At 35.5% G+C, this 23,466-nt stretch overlaps 1 long non-coding RNA gene across 7 annotated transcripts in view; it reads left to right on the top strand.

Moving 5' to 3' along the window:
* The first annotated feature begins 736 nt into the window (after nucleotides 1-736).
* The window catches only part of LOC111743557, a 68,479-nt gene continuing 45,749 nt past the window's right edge, over nucleotides 737-23,466 (top strand). For 2 of the 7 annotated variants that reach the window (XR_002781773.1, XR_002781770.1), the window contains exons 1-5: nucleotides 737-877; nucleotides 1,417-1,557; nucleotides 2,062-2,258; nucleotides 2,794-2,960; nucleotides 4,003-4,128. This is a non-coding gene — a long non-coding RNA (uncharacterized LOC111743557). Of the gene's footprint in view, nucleotides 878-1,416; nucleotides 1,558-2,061; nucleotides 2,259-2,793; nucleotides 2,961-4,002; nucleotides 4,129-4,721; nucleotides 4,850-23,466 lie in introns of all 7 variants that reach the window. The other 5 variants (XR_002781771.1, XR_002781774.1, XR_002781775.1 and 2 more) reach the window with 5 other exon arrangements.

A 23,466-nucleotide genomic window follows, 5' to 3' on the forward strand; every position in this document is an offset into this window, starting at 1 on the left:
ATTCATTGTTGCCTGTAAAGCGTAAGCATTCTTGTTGTTTTTATAGGTTCTTTGAATTACCTTCTAAATGACTACCACATAAATAAATTAGAACGACAGTCATGCCATGCTTTTTTGTCGTCATGGGTCATTTTTATCAAATGTCTCATTATTTCATTGCACTTGTGTAATTAGGTGAAGATGCTCCACCAGAACATCCATGGGTCAGCTATGTGGACTCTAGCTGCCAAAGGCGCTTCTCCTTCTGAACAGAGCGCTTTGCTCAGCCAGTGTAGACATGGCCTGATAAACAATGGAACGTCTCCCTTGAGGGCTGGAGTTTGGATAGATCTAAATCTTTAACTTAAAAATGTGCGCACGTTTGATGAGTGGTTAAATGCCTGCATTTTAGTAAAACGGGAGTTTAAATTGACAGTAATGTGAAGAATAGCATAATTTATAATGAACTTGAAAGGCAGTAGCACTCACTGTTGCACAAGCTAATCAAGGGACGATCAAATCAAAGTTTTAACATGAGCTTAACTATCTGTGGCAGGGAGGTGGTTCTTGCAGGTTTCTATCTGTCAGGTCTTAACACTAAACCTGTCAGCATGCAACATGGCCTTGTCACTGTTAACCAAGATGTCACATATATTATGGGAAACAACCAGCTTTGTGTTTTCTTCTCTGGGATTTTACTAGGAAAAGCAAATGTAAAAGAAATGCTTTTAACGCTGCATTTTTATTTTGCAGATTCTCAGGCTGATGGAGTGAGTGACGGCATGGGTTGCCAACTATAGTTATTCCGCTCAGTACAGAATGCCTGTGGGGAATAGAATCAGGCATGCCCAAAACAGTCTTCCCAGGGCAAAACAAATACCTTTGAGGTTTAAATCAGGTGTGTGAAGATTGCTAGAAATATGACTTTTTTTTTTTTTTTTTGCATTTATATTTATCAAGGAAAGTGGGAAGTTTGGTGGCTTTTGCCAACTCTGTTCTCCCAATTCTCTGAATGCTATAAAATACACCCAAGATGTTAACCTACCCTTTCTCCTAGGATTTGCTGTCCTCTACTCCACTGCCTCGAAGAGTCCTCCAAAACTTTAGACTTTAAAGGCATGATCATGTTTTTTCATAGTCAAAAACAGTTTTATTTTGGAGATATTTTAAAATTGGGAATTGAAGTTTGATAGGCTTTATTTACCATTTGTCAATTTCCTTAGAAAAATAAGTGCTATTTATGATATATGAGTTAGCTGCAAGATCCCAAAGAAAACTGTGTTCAAATAACCTTTAAAAATATATATTCACCTTACCTTTTAAAAGTGGTTAGATGGCTCAGAAAAATTAAGCAAAGATATCTTTTTTTAGAAAATGTAAATCACATTTCCTTACAGGATGACGTTGTGCTTAATAGCCTCTGTTTAATTCATTCAGAAACTACACGATTTTTGTTGCCATATTTTGTTAGAAAGGAAGGAGAGGCTGTTTCTACAGGTGTCATAGAAAAATCAATACTGAGCCACGGCTTATTGCCTCCCATAGAACCATGGACTTGGCAGTGAAATTCTTCCAAAGGTGAGTAGGGGCATTGATTTTCCTTCTTGTGCCTGAAGAAATATGACACAAGGAATGGAGGCTAAATTTAGACTTGGAAACAAGTCTGATTTGAAACTATGCCTTCAAAAAACTAGTGACAATTTTTTTCAAGCAAATAAATGAGGGAACTGAGAATTTGAGCATATAAATTTTCTTATATATTTCTCTTAGATTTACTTCTTTATTCCTTTGGTACACTTTTGAAAAAAAAATGGACTATTTGAGCAACATTTTATATGTAATTTAGATCTAGTGATTTCCGTGTGGAATACTTGCATTATACAATATAAAACAGTTTCTTAAACTTTTAACCAAGAATGCAGTAGTCCTCCAGCTTTTAAAAAACACCATATTATTTACACAATCATACTTAAAAATATGAGCCCATCTCTAATTTTCCTTATTTAAACAGTATATGTTTCCAGCTAATTTGTGCCAGAATATTTAGACACATACTTGCTCATTTGTTTATTTATTTTACAGTTTCTTCTAGATTTTTCAAAGTTGAAAAGCTATGCATAACGCATTGATTGTTTTACCGCACTGCTTAGCATTCCATTCATGCAGGCAGACGGTGTTCTTAGGTTTGGAAATATAAATCCCAGGAGGAGTAAGCTGAAGAACATTTTATGCATCACTCATTCTATTATGAGCCCTCTGCTGTTCCATCTCTCTACAAGGTAAGAGATTTATTGTGAGTTGGCGTCAGGCAATAAAATATGACGTATGCTAATGGCTCTTACTTCAAAGTGTCTGTTTTTGGAACTTATAATGGAGAGTATAGAAATCGTTTTATAAGCAAAAGAATAATTGGAACAATTTAAGTTACTCGCACACGCTCTAGCACATTCATCTGTCCCCAGGTAGCATTTGATTGTTCTACCCTGGGACTCACATTCTATAGTATTGTCTTCCTCATGTGAACTGAGGTGGTAAATTGGTCATTTATATAATGAATTTGAGCGGACTATATGATTAAGGGAAATAATTCAGGTCTCAATATAGAAAATTACCACATTACCAGTTTGCGATGTCTAGGGGTAGATATAATTTGAGTTTTAATATTTTGTGGGATCAAAAATTGATTATAAGAAAGTTAAAATATAAAATGCTAGCAAGTTGATGGTAATGTATAGAATTACCTTAATACTATTTTTTCTTCTTGCTGGTCAATGGCAAATTCTTATTCTTTTTTTCCTTTTCCTAAATTTTCAGACTGGCTGAAGCAACGGCAACAATTGTTTCCAATTTGTACTCTAATTTTGGATTATCTAGTTAATATCCTGACTCTGATTATCTTGAAAGACTGTTAGAAGGCTGCTACTACATTATTAATAAAATAACAGGGAAAATGCAACATTCTGGAGGTCCCACCTGATGGGGTAAGTTTTATCATGTCCCATAAGATGAGATTACATTTGATTTTATTTATTGTTATCCCAGCCCCAAGAAAGTTTTCACTAATCGATTTGACACAGAAACCTATAATATAAAGCTTCATATCCTTTATCTAAACTGTGACCAATTTAAGGCATGTAAAGCCAAGTTATTTAATGCATTTTATTTATGTATTCATTACATTATTTTTACTACCTTTCATCCTTTCCAGCTTAGGAAATTATGACTCATTAAGCATACAACATATTTAAATAAAAAATAAATTATGTACATTATAATTCTTATGGAGGGGGGGAAGGCATACTGTTGCTAACTTTTGATGAGTTTTAACTTTTGATATGTGAATTCTTAAGTGTGGGGGGAAAAAAAAGACCATGGCATACTTCGAAGTGTTCAAAAGTTAAAATGGGAAATAAAGATTTCATGGTAAGTAGCAGCCTTGTGTTTACTGTTGTAATAATGTTTACATCTGCATGAGAAGAAAAAAGTACAAAAGGCAATGAAGAGGTAATGGAAGAGCTGGACGTACAGGAAGTTGCAGGTACCTGCAGATACAATCTGAAGATACTTAGATATCTAGCCCTCTTTGTGTGGTACATATACTGTAATCGATCACAGTGGTCAGGTGCTCTCTTCGTGGTCCAAAAATATTAGTGTTTTCAACATCATTTGTGTTTATACCAAAATCTCCCACGATATATATAAAATATATCTTATCCAAGTTTTAGTAACATGATAGGCGTTCTCTCTTCGGGTTAAGCACGTCATATGACTTTTCCTAAAATGTTGCAAAGGCGAATAGATCTGTTAGATAATTTGTGGTCTGTAAGATATGAATTTCTGAGGGGAAAAGTGGCAATTGAAGCATAAATATCTTCAGTGTGGAAATAGTCTCAGGTGCCACACTTGGCCAGCACAATGTCTTGGACTTGTTATGGTTTTCGGTGCCTGCTTTGTTGTCGTCCTTCAGGTTCTTTCTGGGTCCATCTCTCCTCTGTTTCCCTTTGACTTTCTATTGTATTCCAGTTGGCGGCTGAACAAAAACAGAGCAGTAAGATTTCCTGACTACATTTTCTCAGGGCCATCCGCTGGGAGTTAAGCTGACTAACGCTGTGAAAGCCCAGCCCATTTCGATAACAGCAGGCATGGCAGGTAAAAGCATCTCTGGATTAAAGTACACACTTTACTTCTTCAGGTTCTTGGTCTAATTCCTCTTGTTTGCCAGTTGTGGGGGAGGGGAGGAGAAATGAAAATAGGTTGGGGACCGAATGCCTGGGGTATTTAATCAAATGCCCAGTGATTCTTGATTACAGGATGCAGAAATTTCACTTTTAGGGGATTAACTATGGTGAATTTCGTCAACTCAAATGCATGTCTCCTTCTACCCAGCATGTGATTGGGCTACTTCTCACCACTGCCTAAGGAAAATGCGGTGGAAGAATTCCAAATACTTTTAATAACTCCTGGGTTGGCAGAAACTGAATATGCAGGGTGAAAATTCCCATTAAATATAGGTATTTGTGGAGTTACTCATACATTACGTTTTACGTGTTATTGTTTACTTCCATTAAAACAAGACATTGGGAATTGATTTTACTGTGTTCTGTTAATTTGATTACTGTTTTCTAAGTGGCAAATGTAAACCCCCTTAAATAGTTTATGAAGCTCACTTAATCAAGCACATGTCCTAAAACGCATCACTATATTGATCCTTGACCTTTTGACCTGTCACTTTGCCACTTCAGATGCCTTTATCTCATGTCCTTGTGATACAAGCTTAGGGAGCAGAAAGAGTGAGGAAAGGCTTTAGCCCTTCTTCATGAACTGCCGGCAGCTGTGGAATTGTCTCCTGAAGGGAACTTCCTTGCAAATGGTAAAATTGGGATGAATAATATCAGTTTGCATTCATACTGAATATATTTTTAGGAAGCTTAAGAGGACTACACAAGAGTCACCTAGGAGAGAGAAATGTAATATACATTTAAGGTGGGAAAACTAAATTGCTGAGACGTGTCAGATTATTGTGGTAATACCATAGCTCATTTTATGAATAAATCTAAATATTCCTCAGCTGGTGCCTGCATGCCATTTATTGAAATAAATTTTACAGAGCCTCTCCTTCACTGGAGTTAGAGCGTTAACATTCACCATCTTACCCTGGAGTATAACCTTAGTTTGTTTTGTTTTATGTTCTATGACCATTCTATGAATATATTTAATCAGGCTGGATCAAAAGTTAACAGAGGGTGTAGTGGAAAAATAAAATAACTTTTTCTTTGACGTTTTAGCAAAAAAATAAAAAATAAATAGGGAAATGATTCAAGGCTCAATGGTGCCTATGCCATGGCTGTACCAGAAATCTTTTCAAGAGCGTGAGGTTCCTTCCGTTTTAGCCGTCAGACAAATTCTTTAACCATGTTGGCCTCAATTTGACAAAGACATTTTATTTATAAATGTCCCTTGGGGTCCATGAGGAATCTGTGATACACATTTATTTTCTAAAGGAAGGTTCAGGATCAATAAGTTCAAAATATTTCAGAGTTACCATGTACTCCTCTGCTTGACTAACTCAGCCCTGCCGTGAACCTATCCAGATTCTTTCCGATGCTCGACATGGCTGACTCCACTGCACCTTAGTGTACTAAATGAAATAAAAAACGCTGGGGCATAAAATGCCTTTCTTTTGTTTTTGGTTCCAATAATTGCATGAAATGTGAATCACAGCATAATAGTCACGGAGAGGAGACAGGGAAAAAGGCGATTACCCTCCAGCCATGGTTCTTAGGGGCCCACTATGCTATCTGCTAATAAGCTAAAAGGAAGGATGCCCATTTTTCTCTGTAACGTGACACAAAAAAACAAACAGCAAAACAAAAACAAAAAAACAGTTCCCTTAAACAGATTCATTTTAAAATAGCAAGGTCAATGGGCCACGATCCAGGCGCACACATTTTCATAGGCATAGGCTTGGACACATTTTTCAGGTAAGTGATAAAAATGATGGAAAGTGGAGAACAGTGACTAAGAGTCAGGGGCTGGGACAGGCGAGTGACCTTAAGCAGGTAGCAAAGCAAGTCCATTTTTAATTTGAAGCTTTGGGTTTTAGCTTAGAAATTCAGTGACATTTTACATCCTGTTCCATTATGTCTCATGATGGTTTCATTATGTAAAAAAAAGAAAGGTTTAACTTGCTTAGTTGTGAGTAAATCTGCTGTGTGATGGAGTTGCCATGTTTCCTGTTTCCTGGTTTATTTGGAGAACATTTATTGAGCTTCTACTGTGTGGCAGGCACTATTTCCCCCGCCCCGCCTCCCCTCACAAATCCCTCAGATATCCGAGACACTCCTATTCAAGTTTGAAAAGCACAGAACAGAGATATACAAGGTTGGGAGACAGATGAATTGACAGTAGATAGGTAAATTGTAAATTACCATAATTGCCTGATACTCTGCACATTTTTCTGCCTAGGGATTTTATATGATCGTCGTCAGAATCTAGCAGAAAGCCTCCTCAAAGCTATAAATTTTTGTTGAACTTAAAGCAGTTTCTTCGAGCTTTCATACATTTTCATTGTTCCTATTTTTCATTTCTACTTTTGACAATGCTTTACCCTTAAAGTTTATATCCTTTTATTTTTCGTCTTTCTCTCCTTGTTTCCTGTCTTTTCAGAAGATGAACTGCTACATTTTTTTCCTTCTTAGTCCAATTTTTGTGCATTTGGTTCATATTAAAGCAGGAGATTAAAAATTCTGGATAGGGAGCTCTGGCTTCTTTGCTATAAGGTCTAAAATATTGATGTGCGTATGTGTGTTATAATAAATACTTTGTAGCTTAAGTTTAGTGTGTGGGGTTAAACTGGAATTGGTTTGATTGGTTTGAATTCTTACTCTACCACTTACTAGCTGTATAAAAATCAGTTTCTAAATCTACTTCTTCAGTTATTGAGGATAGTAACATACCTACCCCGTTGTTACTGTAAAGATTAAAGGCAACAACGTGTATAAAGCTCAGTGCTTGGCATGTGGTAAGAGGTCAAACATGTTAGCGATGACCTTTAGTATTACTATTACTTATTGGGTATGTGCACAGATACACACATACCTCATATACATAAGTTTTCACTATAATGCATTATTCAAAGAATGATAGGTAATCTTAGGCAAAATTGTGAAAAGGCAACATCTGCCTTCACCATCGCCAGCTTTTATTGAGAAGGTACATTCTCTCCTCAGTCCCTGTAAATGCCCAGTGCCTTGCGTCTCTTCTTCCTTTTACTGGTAAAACCTCCTTTCAAGTACAGACCTGAAATTTATCCACACAAAGGTCTAGATGACTGGGCACATTTGAGGTGTTGCCCTTGTATAGGTCACTGACCTCTTATCAAAGATCAAACACCGGGCTGATGAGATTGCAGGAATCCGGCAGTGGTTAACTAGGCCAAGTGATGAGGTTAGTTCTGCCGCTGAAGGTGCCTGCTGGGGCTCTCTTGGGGGTTGTCTGACATCCTCAAAGGCTGCCTCCCTCTCTAAGCCTGGGGCCATTTAGAAATATCTGTCAGTTTTTTCATTTTTTTTTCATTTGTGTCTGTGAGATGTTGAATCTAGTTATGCCTTCGACCACAAGCGGTAGTCCTTTGAACATTTTTTCCTAATACTCTTCTTTATTTTTGGATATACATCCATTTTTTTTTTCTACCCATATCTCATCCATATATTCATTCTTGGTTGCCCATTGTATTTCTTTCACAAAGGCCTATATTCATGATTTAAAGTTTTTCATACATTAAACTATTATGCTGAGATATTCTCTTGACATATTCTTCCTTTTTTCTGTAACTCTGCTTCACCTGTATTTTCTGTACATAGATTTGAGGGTTTGAAGAACTGGGTCCAAGTCGAAGGTATGCCTTCACCAGCAACATATCTGTGGAAAACCATTTAAATTTCTCAACCTGGGTTTGTCAATGGCATAGAAATAAAGGGATCTATTTGCCATGGTGTTGTAAGAATCAAATCAGGACGTTTTGTACACTCAAAAGTGATTCGAAGCTTTTTGGTCTTTTGATCCATCATAACTACCCCTCAAGCAATTTTTTTTAAGGGAGGGCATGAAAAGACACATTATGTTTAGTAGTTTGTGAAAGAAGACATGGGATTATCTCTCTTTGACATTTTCTCTCATTACCTGAAATAGCTATTGTGTGCATTCTTGTGATATCGCTGTCAGTTGCCTCTGCCAGCATGATATCATTTAATGCAGAGACAGCCCAGAGGAGAATATTCTCGGATGAAAATCTAAGAGGAGAAATGTTCACATAGGGGCCCTTATGGATGGGCTAGATCCACAAATGATTTCTCAAAGGTTGCATATCATTCTGTAGAGCATTTGTATGTGGGATGGGCAGACTGAGCTGCCCCCAGGTCACTCAGAAGTTTGGAGTCAGACAATTAGGCATAACATTTTCAAGATCCTCTACACAAGTGAGAAAAATAAAATAAAATAAAAGCTAATATTTTTCAAGTACCTACTACGGCAAGGCACTTTAAATAATTATAGCTGCTAACTTAGGGATTTTGCTAAACACCAAATAGGCATTGAGCTACAGACTTTACCTGGTTATCTAATCCATACAACAACTTTGTAACACTTCATTATTATATCCATTGCACAGTTGGGGAAACTGAGGGCTTTCTGACACCGAAGCCAATGTTTTTTATGGATTTTCCCAAGGATCCTGAGATATAGATAGTCTTATATGCATTTTGCAGATGAGGCAATGGGACACAGAAGCTTTTAGTAACTTGTCTCCATAGCTCTATGTGGAAGAGCTGGAACCCCATCCAGGTCGGGCTTGACTTTGCCCAGGAGGCCACACTGCTTTTCTAAGTGCTCTAATTCTCAAAAAGGACCTCCCCCACACCCTCACTTACAATCTGTTGTGGGTTGATATTTTTGTAAAATAGACTAAAATTGAATTACTGGAAAAATAAAATTTGAAAAGATATCCAAAACACAAACTCAATTCTTTATATTAGATTCAACAAACATAAAATTACTCTGTCACATTGCTGTAGACTCTTTTGAACACTTGCTCACAATTTCTGGCTTATTTTCTCCTGAACCACTAACAAAACTGCTTGCACCAGCTCCGATACAGAGCCAATGCACAGCCAGTGCTTTGATGAATACTGCTATAGACCTCATAATATGAAGATAAGGCAGTTTCTTCACTCATTAACAGAAGTCTTATAGCCATAGATTTGATTCAATATTTACCAGTAAGGCCTTGAATAATACTAGGTTGGAAATATACTAAAACACAAATATTAAAAGTCATGGCCTCTATTTTTTTTTTTTAATCTTACTAGAGTTAAATAGAATGTCTTAATATACCAACAGGAATTAAATTAGTTTTTATGGACTATGTCTATTATTTGAAGTCCTATCCTCTCGTAACCTAAATAACCAAGAAATGTAGACCACTGTAAATTACCTTATTTGATATAATAGAGATATAGTGATATTCCAAGTATATCTCTCTCCAGAGGACAGGCTTATTGTTGTGTTGATTAATATTCTCTCCTGCTGTATTCTAGTAGGCTAAAGAAATGAAAAGAAACATGATAACAAACCAGCAAAGCAAATATTTCTGGTTAGTTTCCACAGGGACTATAGAAATGCTTGTCACCTGCTTCCTCTTGCTGGGCAGAGCAAGTTAGCTTAGTGGCGGTCCCTTTTTCAATACTTCTGAAAGCAAATCTTAAAATAGAATGTCCGTGGAAAATAGCAAACATGTGTTCCCCAGAGAAGAACAGGGTCTGTGGCAGGTGCCTGTCTCTGTATCCATCTGTAGAAGTGTCTGCAGGAAATAAATGAGAGGAAAAAGGCTTACACAGAAAATGTCAGAGTTACTATTTTTGATATTTATTTAGCAACATCATACCCAGATTTCAAGACAAAACTTAGTTTTTGCCCGATTCCTGGCTCAGCACTCCAAACACATCACTGCTCTTTGGAATGCTGTATTTACATGGCACTCCTGTCGGTTATGGCTAATTTTAATTGGGCTTTAATTTCAAGGAAGAGGTGCTAGATCAGAGGATCTGTTTGTATCACAAGTGTTATATTAATGTGGAACTTACTCTGCATTCAGTAGAGGTAAAAATAATGGCAGAAAATGCACAGGATTTCATGTTTGTTCTTATAATGAAGCCCTTTGCTCACCATTACATTGGTGACCTTGGTGCCCTAAAATTCATATGAAGCTCCATTTGTTTTCTTGAGCAATGCCCTCCCTTGGTATCTAATCCATTATTCACATTTCATGAAATCATTCATACACTGGTCATTTATTTATGGAGATCTTGGAGAAACAATGGTGGCAGCTTTGATTTTACCTTCAAAGAGTTTCCAGCCTGAATGGGGAGGTACAGGATTAGAGATATAGATTTAGAGCATTGTAGCACTTGCCATAATAAACAAAGGTACCGACTGGCCTGTGAATGTAGAGGAAGTGACAAACTTGAGCTGTGGAATCACGAAGTGCTTCACAAAATAGGTGACATGCAGCCTAGATCTGGAAAAACAAATAAGAGTTTTAAACTTAGTAATGGTGAATACTTGTATCAATATTTTGTAAAATGTGACTTTTCACTCATGACCTGTTTTCTTGGGACCCTTGTGTAGTCTCGCAGTGGAAATACTGTTTTTGTGGAATATTTCATATTATTTCTCTGCTTCTCCACATCATGTTTCTTATGTCTGGACAATAGCTAAAAGTTAGAACTGTTAAAAGCAAAATTTTATTGGTGATTTCAATATCTCCCTACTGACTATTTTTCCCATGTTGATTTCCAGAAGTTCCTTCTAGTTTCAAAAACTCAATATCTACTGATTTTTATTTTTCTTTTCCTGTGATAAAATCCATCAGTAGTTAATGAGCTCTTAACTATTAAATATGACTTTAACCTTGCCCTCAAGAATGCAAGACAAGACATACCTAAGATAGCATTTAATTTAAAACAATAAGCTTGTATTTACTCAGTTTTAGCCATGAGAATCTTGACAAAATGGGAGCTTTTGTTTTTTAAAAAAATGAAAATGAATAAGTAATCTGTAGAGAGATTAGAGGATGTTTTAAAACAACTATTTAGAATTCCAGGGGGAAAGTGTGCTTATAAAAAAAATAATCACTTTAAAGAATAAAGGCTGTAAGCATTCATTGCTAACTGGCAAACTGGACAAGGCCAACAAAGAAAAAAGATAATATTGAACAACAAGGAATTGCTCAAGTGAGCCATATAAGCTGCCTAACCACCCTTGGCAGCCAACTAGACGTTGGGCGGGGTCGTATAGAATGTATGGGTCATTGATAAGGAGTGCCAAACTATAGTAAATGTCAGTTAAAGTGTGAAGGTAGCACATTTCTATACATGTCAAAAAAAGTAGCAAGAGTAAATCCCAGTGTTCTATTTTTATATAGACATACACTCTCCCTAGCCAGAAGAATCCTGCAGTTCTGAATCAAAACATCTGAACATCTGAAGAAGTTGACAGTAAGTGCTCATAAAGTGTCAGTCGCTGTTCACTTGTTAAGATAGACTGATACAGTTATAACTCTATTTTTAAAAACAAAACCAAAAACTTGGCATCATGCCTTTACCTGTGCATCACAGTTCTTCTAGGGATCAGAGACACTGCCATGAGTGAGAAACACCTATTTCCTGTTTTGTAGCACTTGAGGCCCAGACAAGGAGACAGCTGTTCATCTAATGTTAAGTATGTGACAACAGGGGTGAACAATGGTTGTCGCTAATGAGAGCTAGCCACGTCTTGGGGTGTGTCTGAGAAAATTTCTCTGGGAAGTGAGATTTCAACTGGGGACTGAAGGATCACTTGAAACTGGCCAGGAGTGAGTAGAGGCTGAGATCGGACAGAGTTTGGAGTCCAGAGATAGGATGGAGTGGGAGAAAATGTTGAACAGATGTGAGAGATAGGATTTGGATATCATAATAGAGTACACCTGTTGATTAATCCCATAATATAAAAACTGGGGTATAGTCACGGGAGCTCAGAGGAGTGAGAAGACTAGGCACCAGGACACAGAAGACCTAAGACCTAGTGCTGACTCAGACACATTCCAGAGGTCAGCTTGTGTGAGTTTCGTGGTTTATCACTTCTTTTCTCACTTCTATAAAATCATAGAAATGATATGTACTTAGGGTGACTGTGTGGATTGTATTAAGTATGAAAGTTCTCAGTAAGCAATAAAGCATATAGAAAGATAGGTTTTGTTTGTTAGTACTTTATGTGGCTAGATAGCGCATTTGGGAAAAATCTCCAAATATAAATCTGTTTGGGAAGATTTATATCTGAGATTGTGAACTCAGATGAGCCAGTCAGGTCACCTTAATAGTGAAGGAGGCTCAATCAAAGCAATGATATAGAATAGCAGGGACTGACAAACTGGAGAGGGCATGCCCTGGCTGAAAATCAAGACAATATGTTGTTATATAAGAATATTGATATAGCAGAGCCAGCTCTTCTAATTTTAGCTTCTAAATTTTTAAAGATATCATTTTATTCAGATGTTTACATGAAACTAGTCGATGACTAGTTCCAACATTCAACAACGACACTGTGGGTCAATGTGAAACAACCCCCCGCCCACACACACACACACACAAAACACACATGAACTTTCTGTGAATTCTGACATGGGGATTGTGGAATCAGGTTCAGATGAATGATAGAGAGTACATGTGTCCCTAATCATTTGAAATTAATGTCGATGTCATATAAGCAAGCCATATTCTTTAGTGCACAATGACGATACTAGGCTAGAATACTGAATGATGTAAATAGCAGTCTTTATGTTCCTTGTCACTAGACTAATAAGACATTTTCTTTATTTTATTTTCTTCCCTTTTGTAAAATGCATTGTTTTATAGGAGTCCCTATATTTGCTGACTTCTACATTGAATGTGCCACTCCCTTGCTCAAGAATGCCAGGTAGCTCCCATCACATAGATCAAACATAGAATCTGAGCCTCCTTGCTTTGTCTTCCTCTTCACTCATCTCACCCGAGTCCTTCTTTCTGTTCTACTCTTTATTCTCTGTATCTTACTAAGAGCCAGCTTTTTTTCCATGCAAATTGAGCCTTCTGAACCCATTTTGTTAACTGTCAGCGCTCAGGTCTTTAAAACCAGATACAAAATTGTATAGCTTGTAGTTATTTTTAATGGACTTCCAGAAATTTTCTTGAGCCGAGCAAGAAATGTAGATCTTGTTAATTTTCCATTGTTATGACTCTGTCTTCTTAAACTATATTAAATCTCAAGCCAACTAAAAATAGATGTAAACAACTGATAATGAATGCACAGACACACGCAGTTTAATGATTAGGTTGAATCCAAACTTTAATGACTATGTTTTCTAAAATATACTCACCTTATGTTAGCATTTTCATCAAAATAAAATATTGTCCTAAAAGAAAGATTAGCACAATAACCGGCATGTTTAAGGAATGTGATTTCATAAAACCTCGCCTTTTACCTTTGACTTTTGTATTACCAGTAAAGGGGGACTCTGAAGATTGTATGTTTTTAGAAATGCGACGAAAAAGAAATTCTTAGAAAAAAATTGCTTTTTAAAAAAAGGTCATATTTATTTTTATATTTATTTTCATCATATCTTGATATTCTAATACAGATGGTTTTAGACCTCAATTTGTTTTATATCCAGGATATGAGGACAGGAAAAAATGAGTGATTTCACTACTTGCTATACTGAGTTCTATCCACTGGAAACATGGAAAATGAAGCTCAGACTTACTCTCTCTGATTAGAGAAGGAAATGGAAAAGGAGGTAATAGAAGAAGGATTACCTTCCTGAAAACCTTGGTCACCCCTGTTTGAGAGCCTCTCATTTTAATCTTCATGTTATGTTCACTTTTATTTCACTTTGGTGCTATTGGTTTATCAAAGATTTTAATTGGAAAATACTAGGTTCTCATTTTCTCTCTGAGAGTGATACTTTAAAATAGGTGAAATTTATTTGTCAGGTGTGTGCAAATTATTTAGAGGTGTCTAAGGTAAAATCAATGTAATAGTTTCACTTAAGGTACTCACAAAGCGATTAGAACAATATTAATACTTAACTCCTATTATTATGCTTACAGAATTCACAAGTAAGAATAGAAACAATTCTGAGTTAAGAATATAACTTAGTAATCAGGTAATCAGTGATGAATGCAAATCTTCTTAAATGAATGCTCGCAAAGAATGGGTTTTCACAAAAGTTTAAACAAAAATTGACAGCTGCATAGGGCTGTGTTTAGATTTCTTCTCCCATAGTATAGCAGATGCTTAGATGTGACAATAAAGACTGAAAAGGTTTGCAGTGAAAACTGAGAGTAACACTTGTCTACTGCAGTAATGAATGCTTCAGGCTTCTTACAGTGAATTGCAAGTGGTTTCTTTCACGAAAACCATAAATATACATGGTGACAATAACATGTATTACTAACTCTGTCATTCTTCTTATCCATTAACTAACAAGATGTACATAGTAGCTGTTGCATATTGATAATGGGGTAGATAATGCACAAATGGTTTCTGTTTCATTAAGATCAGTTTTATTTTTATTTTTCTAGAGCTTTTGGTATAACCCAAAGAAAATTTTTCACAGATGGATTTAAGTTTTTCTATCAGTTCATGAAAGAGTATTTAAAATAAATTTAAGAAAACTTTTACTTATATAACTCTTATTGCAAAAAATATATATTAAAATTCGATTTGTATATTTTTGTATAGAATGGAAAGAAAATATGGTCAGATAAGCAGTTTATTTTCTTATACATTGCCAGGAGGATAAATGCACAATAAATTTAATCCATAAAAGTGTGAGCCATTTAAAATAATTATTGACTTCTGTATATGTGAAGTCATATTATTGAAAAGCCATTTATTTTATATAGCCACTTTTATGTATCTATTATATATATAATTATAGCTATTATAAGTGTATGTAGCGGTACATTATATTCAAGGAATTAGAGAAGATTTGCTTGGTTTCGGTAACTCTATGGGGTACCTGGGAAAGGTTTTACCGAAAAAGATGACATTTAAGCTGATTATTTAAGAATGTAGAATGAAGACATAGGGGGAAATCATTCTAGGCAGAGAAAATAACACCTGCAAAGGTACCCCACAATTATGGTGGGAATTTCAACATGGCGGAGCTCTGAGTATATGTACATGTGAAGGAAGAAAGGTAAACAATGAATTAGATGTAATAATGCCGGAGGGCAATGAGTTTAGAATGCAAAGAAAAGGAATCTGAATTTTTGATCTTGTAGAAAATAGCCAACCAAGCTAGATGATTGCATTTTTATCTTTTAGACAGGCTTTGTGATTTGAAATGTTTTGTTGTTGTTATTATTTTTTTTTATGGTGGCTAACTCTGCCAACCATGGAAAAATATGCATACTGGCTATAAGGAGAAACAAGAGGGGAAAGATAAGTAAGATTTTATCATTTTCTAGCCCTCCAAAATAGTGAGTTGCTTTGAGGCATAGTGATGACAATGAAGAAAATAAGCTAAATTCACTAAACTTTTCTGAGTTACTGTTGACAAATGTTAGTGACAAATTGAACGTGATGAAACAGGGAGAGGGAAGAGTTAAGGGTGACACTGAATTTCCTAGTTTAGAGGACTGCATTGGGTGGTGATGCCATTATGATTAATACTGGAAGTAGGATAAATTACTGGGGATGAGGAGGGAAATAAATACAAAGTTTGAAATGTTTGAAAGAAAACTTAGTAGAGAACTCTAGAGATGAGTGATGTAGGTATGAAACTCAAAAGGGTTGTGACTGTTTCATTCTTATTTGTACCTGTCGATTCAGATAAGTGAGTGTTGGATGGAGGAGGTAGTATTTATGGAGCGGTGGAAGACCGTCTCAACCCCTTATCTAGGAGAATGAATGAAAACATAGAAGAGGACCACAGATAGAAACTTGGAAAACTAGCTCACATTTAAAGGATGGGCATAATGGAAGAGTCAAAAGGGAGAGACTGAAGCAAGGGAGACTTAAGGAAGAGCGACACCATTGGAAACCAAGGCAAAAATGCATTTCGAGCAGAAGGGAGTACTATTCGTCTTGAATTTTGCTAAACTACCAAGTGGTATAAAGATTTAAGTACCAGTCTTTGGTCAGAAATAGGGAAGTTTATGGTCATCTCAGAAATAATGAATTATTGACAATGTGAACCATATTGAAATGAATGGAATCATGAATATGACTTGAGGAAGATGAGTCAGTAATAGTAGGTGGGCTATATTTTCTACACATTTGGTGTTGAAGGAAAGGAGAGGAATAGAATGGTAGCTATAAGCAGTGGTAGGATAGAAGGAAAGCTTTTGAGAAAGTGGGAAGGTTGAGCACGTTTGTAGGGAAAGGTGTTTCTAAAGAAAGAGAGAAACAGATTACTAATTGAGTAACTCTGTGTGAAGGTAGACACAATCTACCTGTAAGAAAGACCTGGGGAAGAAAAATATATACCTTTCTCCTCCAAGAGAGGAGCAAAGAAGCTAACGGTAATTGTCAACTAGTAAAAAGAAGAGATTTCCACTTTGGGGGCTCTTTTATTCTTAAGGAAGAAAGAAGCAAGGTACTCAGCTGAGAGCTGACAAGAGAAGAGTAGTAAAGATTTGTAACAGCTGCCTTGAGGACTAGGACAGGAAGATAAGTGCAAGAGAAGGACTTTCTGAAGTCATTCTTTTGTAATGGCATCAGTCTGGCTAGTGGTGTAAGTTTTTTCAGCATCACTGGATAGCTTTGAAGCAGGAATAGAGATCTATTAATTAAATTACTCAGAATTAGAAATTGACCCAAAGCTATGACAGAGGACAGTAGGGAAAAATATAAGAGTCTGAACATGGCAATGTAGTGATGTAGGGTGGCAGAAACTAAATAATCAAGACTTATAACATTGCTTTTATTTTTTACTATAATCTTGGAGATTTCAGTAGAAAGGCTTTATTCTAAGTCAACTTTAAAAGAAGACAAATATTTAGACAGAAATCAGCTACTCTTTACTGAATTCATCATTGTGTAAGGCAGCATAAGTAAAAGAAAGCTACATTCATTGGTTTAATTTTCTTGAGTTTTTGTAGTAAAATGAATTCTCAGAAAGTTCATCCTTTGAATAAGATTTTAACTAGGAGACCATCATTACCTTGTTTCAACAGCTATCTTTGTGTAATTGCTTGAATTCTCACTTGCATTTTAGTGAGAAATAAATAATAAAGATAGACTTTTGAGAAGGGGTAATTATAAATTTGTTTATAAAGACTTCATTGTAAGATCTTTAAGTCAAACCTTTAATTTACTGTCACAGAAATTTGTTGAAATCTGCCTTCAAGTGTAAAAAGCTTTTTCATTACTACATTTTCTGGAGTGTGACATAATAGACTATATATTGAACTTGCTGGTCTGGTTCTGCTCTCAACCACTTAAATCTAAATATGTCACTTTATATCTTAGGGTTTCAACATAATCAGTGTAAAAATCACTGTACTTTCCTCTACGGTTCAGGCTGAGAGCTTGCCATGCAGGAGAAATCACCTTATGATAAAATTCTCTTAAATGGACAATTAAGACGGTTCTACCATCTCCGGTTTCCTTTCCCTCCCTTTTACCACTACCACCTCCTATACCAAATGAGGTTAGAATATTCTGGAAACAAATATATTCACATTTCCAGGTACCGGTGACATCTGTGAACTTAAATGATCTCTGTATTGCTATTGTACTCCACAGTGTTGAAATTTTATGTTCATGTTTATATCTTACCCACTAGACTGTACCTACCTGAAGAAAATGAATTGTTCCTTATTTCTTTAAATCCCCATGATGTAACATAGTGGTTGATACGTAGTGGATGATCAATAAAGGTTTGTTGAGTAATCTAATTAAGGAATAGATCAGTTAACATAAGCATGATTACATTCTGAGACTTATAATGGAGGAAACAAACATATTTACAGAAGATGTAGTGATCTGCCATGTTAGGTCGAGAGAAATACATTCAATTAACTTGATCCGTTCAGCGAACTCAGAAATGAAGTAACTTTGTAATTTGGTGAGTTACAGTTAAACTTCTATGAGAAACATTTTCTGCAAGTGCCAACAATAGATGGAGGCATTAAAAAAAATCCTATTTATGAAAACTAGAGATGGGCAGGTTAAGCCCATAGAGAAAATAAGATCTTTGGTTTTCATTGTTGCCAGATAATAAATGATCCCTATGAATCATTTATTTACTTTGTAATTGAACAAGTCATAAAATGAATTGAGCATCCACAGATTTGTTGCAAATGAAGATGAACCATCATGTGCTTTTATTTGATAAGAAATTGAATTTTCAAGATAGTTAAAAAGGTTGGTATATTGTATGGTTGTAATGCCATTATTCAAACAAGTGATTATCTAGTTTTTCTCAATAGAATGTTAGCCTATTTGAGGGGAATATTTTCACTAAACTTGCGGTTGCTTGTATTTGTTGGTCAAGATTGCCTTGATCTTTTATCACCTAGGGATTTACTTCTAGAAATCCAGTAGGCGATACAAACATTTGTTATGCATGCTCATTCTATGTGACACCCATGAAAATGGTCAAAAAAAATTTTTTTTTAATTTAATTTATTCCTACTCTATCTTGGCTCATTCCCATCAAACAAGGGGATGTACTGATTTTTTTTTTTTCAAGCGCAATTTGTTTGAAGTTTAGTTTAGCAGTTGATTTGTCAATGTGCAAGCACAGTTTATTCACATGGAGTCCATGATTGAGACCTTGCTTCTCCTCTCCTACTCTTATTGTTTTCCATCTCAACCAATTCAAAATTTGACATAAATTTCAAAGTTGAAGTTTTTTGTAGTATTTTGATCTTCAGTTGTGTGAGACTGTAGAACAGAGAAGGGAAAATATCTTAAGGAAAATGGTTTTATGGGAACTTAATGATAAACTCATGGGAAATCATACTTCTCTTTATCAGGGAGATACAAAATATTTCAAAGTATCTCTTTAGAAATTCCTTACCATTATTTTCCCTTTCACATTATCTTTTAATTTTCTAGAAAGGAGAGCATGGAATAGTAAAAAATATAGGATTTGGTTCTGAGGCACATGAATTTGAATTCTGACCCTGGAACTTACTCATTGTATGACCCAGGGCATATAATTAATTTTGCTGTGTTTCAATTGTCTCATGTAAGAAAAGCTAAGTGTCATTTTGCAGAGTAAGTGAAGTAACTAATTTCAGCAGAATTAAAAGTAGAAGGAAGTAACCTATAGAATGATGTTTACTTTGTAGTTGAAAACTATGGAGTGTGACAATGACAAATGACTTTGAACCCATTAAGTCTCATAGGCTAACCAGAACCATTTCTTTACAGTCAATTTTTTTTCATGTATATGCATTTAGATATAGTTTTAGCTATTGCAAACACTTGGTCTAAACCAAGACAATATTCAGCAGATACAAAGCCCTATATTTAGATTTTTAAAAATCAGTTTCATGAGTATGGAATGAAAGGGATCTGGCTTGTCAACACTACAAATAAGCTAAGATCTAGCAGATTTATATGAGTGCTTTGCTCTTACATTCATTTACCAAATATATATTGAGTGCATACTGTGTGCTCAGTGCTGAAGATGGAGCAGTAAGCAAAACAAACAAGAATCCCTGCCTTCATAGAGCTTCTGCTGTAATTAATCATAAACTCAATCCAAAACAAATCCAGTGAAGCCGCTGTGAGAGAGAAAGAGGGAGTTTACTTTTATATTACAGTTTCCAGCTATAATAAATCAAGACTTTAATGGATTTTATGCTTAGTGAACATACTTGTCATCTTATGTTTATTTTTGTGATACAAATTAAAAGAGATATTGATAAATTGGAACATCTTGGGGAGACAACACCATGGATTTTTCTGGTAAATGGTGTGCGAGGAGAAATGAGTGAAGAAACTAGGTAGGTTATGTCCAGAAAAGAAAAGGGCTGGAGGAGATGACAGCTGACCTCAAGATTTGAAGGGGCAAAATAAGCAGAAAGGCTGACTTTATATTGTTCAAATATTGGACTAGAACCAAAGAGTGGCATTGTAAAAAGCTTTTTCATTACTACATTTTCTGGAGTGTGACATAATAGACTATATATTGAACTTGCTGGTCTGGTTCTGCTCTCAACCACTTAAATCTAAATATGTCACTTTATATCTTAGGGTTTCAACATAATCAGTGTAAAAATCACTGTACTTTCCTCTACGGTTCAGGCTGAGAGCTTGCCATGCGGGAGAAATCACCTTATGATAAAATTCTCTTAAATGGACAATTAAGACGGTTCTACCATCTCTGGTTTCCTTTCCCTCCCTTTTACCACTACCACCTCCTATACCAAATGAGGTTAGAATATTCTGGAAACAAATATATTCACATTTCCAGGTACCGGTGACATCTGTGAACTTAAATGATCTCTGTATTGCTATTGTACTCCACTGTGTTGAAATTTTATGTTCATGTTTATATCTTACCCACTAGACTGTACCTACCTGAAGAAAATGAATTGTTCCTTATTTCTTTAAATCCCCATGATGTAACATAGTGGTTGATACATAGTGGATGATCAATAAAGGTTTGTTGAGTAATCTAATTAAGGAATAGATCAGTTAACATAAGCATGATTACATTCTGAGACTTATAATGGAGGAAACAAACATATTTACAGAAGATGTAGTGATCTGCCATGTTAGGTCGAGAGAAATATATTCAATTAACTTGATCTGTTCAGCGAACTCAGAAATGAAGTAACTTTGTAATTTGGTGAGTTACAGTTAAACTTCTATGAGAAACATTTTCTGCAAGTGCCAACAATAGATGGAGGCATTAAAAAAATCCTATTTATGAAAACTAGAGATGGGCAGGTTAAGCCCATAGAGAAAATAAGATCTTTGGTTTTCATTGTTGCCAGATAATAAATGATCCCTATGAATCATTTATTTACTTTGTAATTGAACAAGTCATAAAATGAATTGAGCATCCACAGATTTGTTGCAAATGAAGATGAACCATCATGTGCTTTTATTTGATAAGAAATTGAATTTTCAAGATAGTTAAAAAGGTTGGTATATTGTATGGTTGTAATGCCATTATTCAAACAAGTGATTATCTAGTTTTTCTCAATAGAATGTTAGCCTATTTGAGGGGAATATTTTCACTAAACTTGCGGTTGCTTGTATTTGTTGGTCAAGATTGCCTTGATCTTTTATCACCTAGGGATTTACTTCTAGAAATCCAGTAGGCGATACAAACATTTGTTATGCATGCTCATTCTATGTGACACCCATGAAAATGGTCAAAAAAAATTTTTTTTTAATTTAATTTATTCCTACTCTATCTTGGCTCATTCCCATCAAACAAGGGGATGTACTGATTTTTTTTTTTTCAAGCGCAATTTGTTTGAAGTTTAGTTTAGCAGTTGATTTGTCAATGTGCAAGCACAGTTTATTCACATGGAGTCCATGATTGAGACCTTGCTTCTCCTCTCCTACTCTTATTGTTTTCCATCTCAACCAATTCAAAATTTGACATAAATTTCAAAGTTGAAGTTTTTTGTAGTATTTTGATCTTCAGTTGTGTGAGACTGTAGAACAGAGAAGGGAAAATATCTTAAGGAAAATGGTTTTATGGGAACTTAATGATAAACTCATGGGAAATCATACTTCTCTTTATCAGGGAGATACAAAATATTTCAAAGTATCTCTTTAGAAATTCCTTACCATTATTTTCCCTTTCACATTATCTTTTAATTTTCTAGAAAGGAGAGCATGGAATAGTAAAAAATATAGGATTTGGTTCTGAGGCACATGAATTTGAATTCTGACCCTGGAACTTACTCATTGTATGACCCAGGGCATATAATTAATTTTGCTGTGTTTCAATTGTCTCATGTAAGAAAAGCTAAGTGTCATTTTGCAGAGTAAGTGAAGTAACTAATTTCAGCAGAATTAAAAGTAGAAGGAAGTAACCTATAGAATGATGTTTACTTTGTAGTTGAAAACTATGGAGTGTGACAATGACAAATGACTTTGAACCCATTAAGTCTCATAGGCTAACCAGAACCATTTCTTTACAGTCAATTTTTTTTCATGTATATGCATTTAGATATAGTTTTAGCTATTGCAAACACTTGGTCTAAACCAAGACAATATTCAGCAGATACAAAGCCCTATATTTAGATTTTTAAAAATCAGTTTCATGAGTATGGAATGAAAGGGATCTGGCTTGTCAACACTACAAATAAGCTAAGATCTAGCAGATTTATATGAGTGCTTTGCTCTTACATTCATTTACCAAATATATATTGAGTGCATACTGTGTGCTCAGTGCTGAAGATGGAGCAGTAAGCAAAACAAACAAGAATCCCTGCCTTCATAGAGCTTCTGCTGTAATTAATCATAAACTCAATCCAAAACAAATCCAGTGAAGCCGCTGTGAGAGAGAAAGAGGGAGTTTACTTTTATATTACAGTTTCCAGCTATAATAAATCAAGACTTTAATGGATTTTATGCTTAGTGAACATACTTGTCATCTTATGTTTATTTTTGTGATACAAATTAAAAGAGATATTGATAAATTGGAACATCTTGGGGAGACAACACCATGGATTTTTCTGGTAAATGGTGTGCAAGGAGAAATGAGTGAAGAAACTAGGTAGGTTACGTCCAGAAAAGAAAAGGGCTGGAGGAGACGACAGCTGACCTCAAGATTTGAAGGGGCAAAATAAGCAGAAAGACTGACTTTATATTGTTCAAATATTGGACTAGAACCAAAGAGTGGCATTTTTTAAAAAGTAGAATTCAGCTCAAGACAGAATTTTCTATTTAGAAGAGTTATTCTGTAGACAAGAGGTTGTCAGAGGCCAGCTTCCTCTTCGCTGAAGGTTAACTCGGCAGAACCTGGAAGAACAGGATCAGGGGTTCTCTCTGAGTGGGAGACTGGCAAGATGTGCTTTGGGTTCTCCAAAGCTGAGACCATTTTTGCTCTAAAGTTAACCACGGCAATAATTTATAGCCCTACAGTCTCAGAGCCAACATATTTCCTATGACAATGTCGCTATAGGTTTCTGACCTTGGAAGTTTCTTATAATTGTGCAATTCTAAAAGTATCTACCTGAGAAATTTTATAGAAAAAGAGAATGAAGCTTTTCTTATTTATCAGCCATATTCAAGAAGTGTTTTCTTGGGGTATGAATTTCACTTTGTTTTTAAAATAGTGACCCCCTTGAGGATTTGCCTGTCTCAATCCATTTTCTTATCAGGTTTGAAGATGACAGATTATGCTAATGCCCAAATATTAATTTCTATAGCATAGCTATATTATGCATTGGCCAACATTCTGTGGATTTCCTGGATTTCTATTAGCTT

This window comes from Pteropus vampyrus, unplaced genomic scaffold (assembly GCF_000151845.1).
Source record: "Pteropus vampyrus isolate Shadow unplaced genomic scaffold, Pvam_2.0 Scaffold116, whole genome shotgun sequence".
Classification (NCBI taxonomy): domain Eukaryota; kingdom Metazoa; phylum Chordata; class Mammalia; order Chiroptera; family Pteropodidae; genus Pteropus; species Pteropus vampyrus.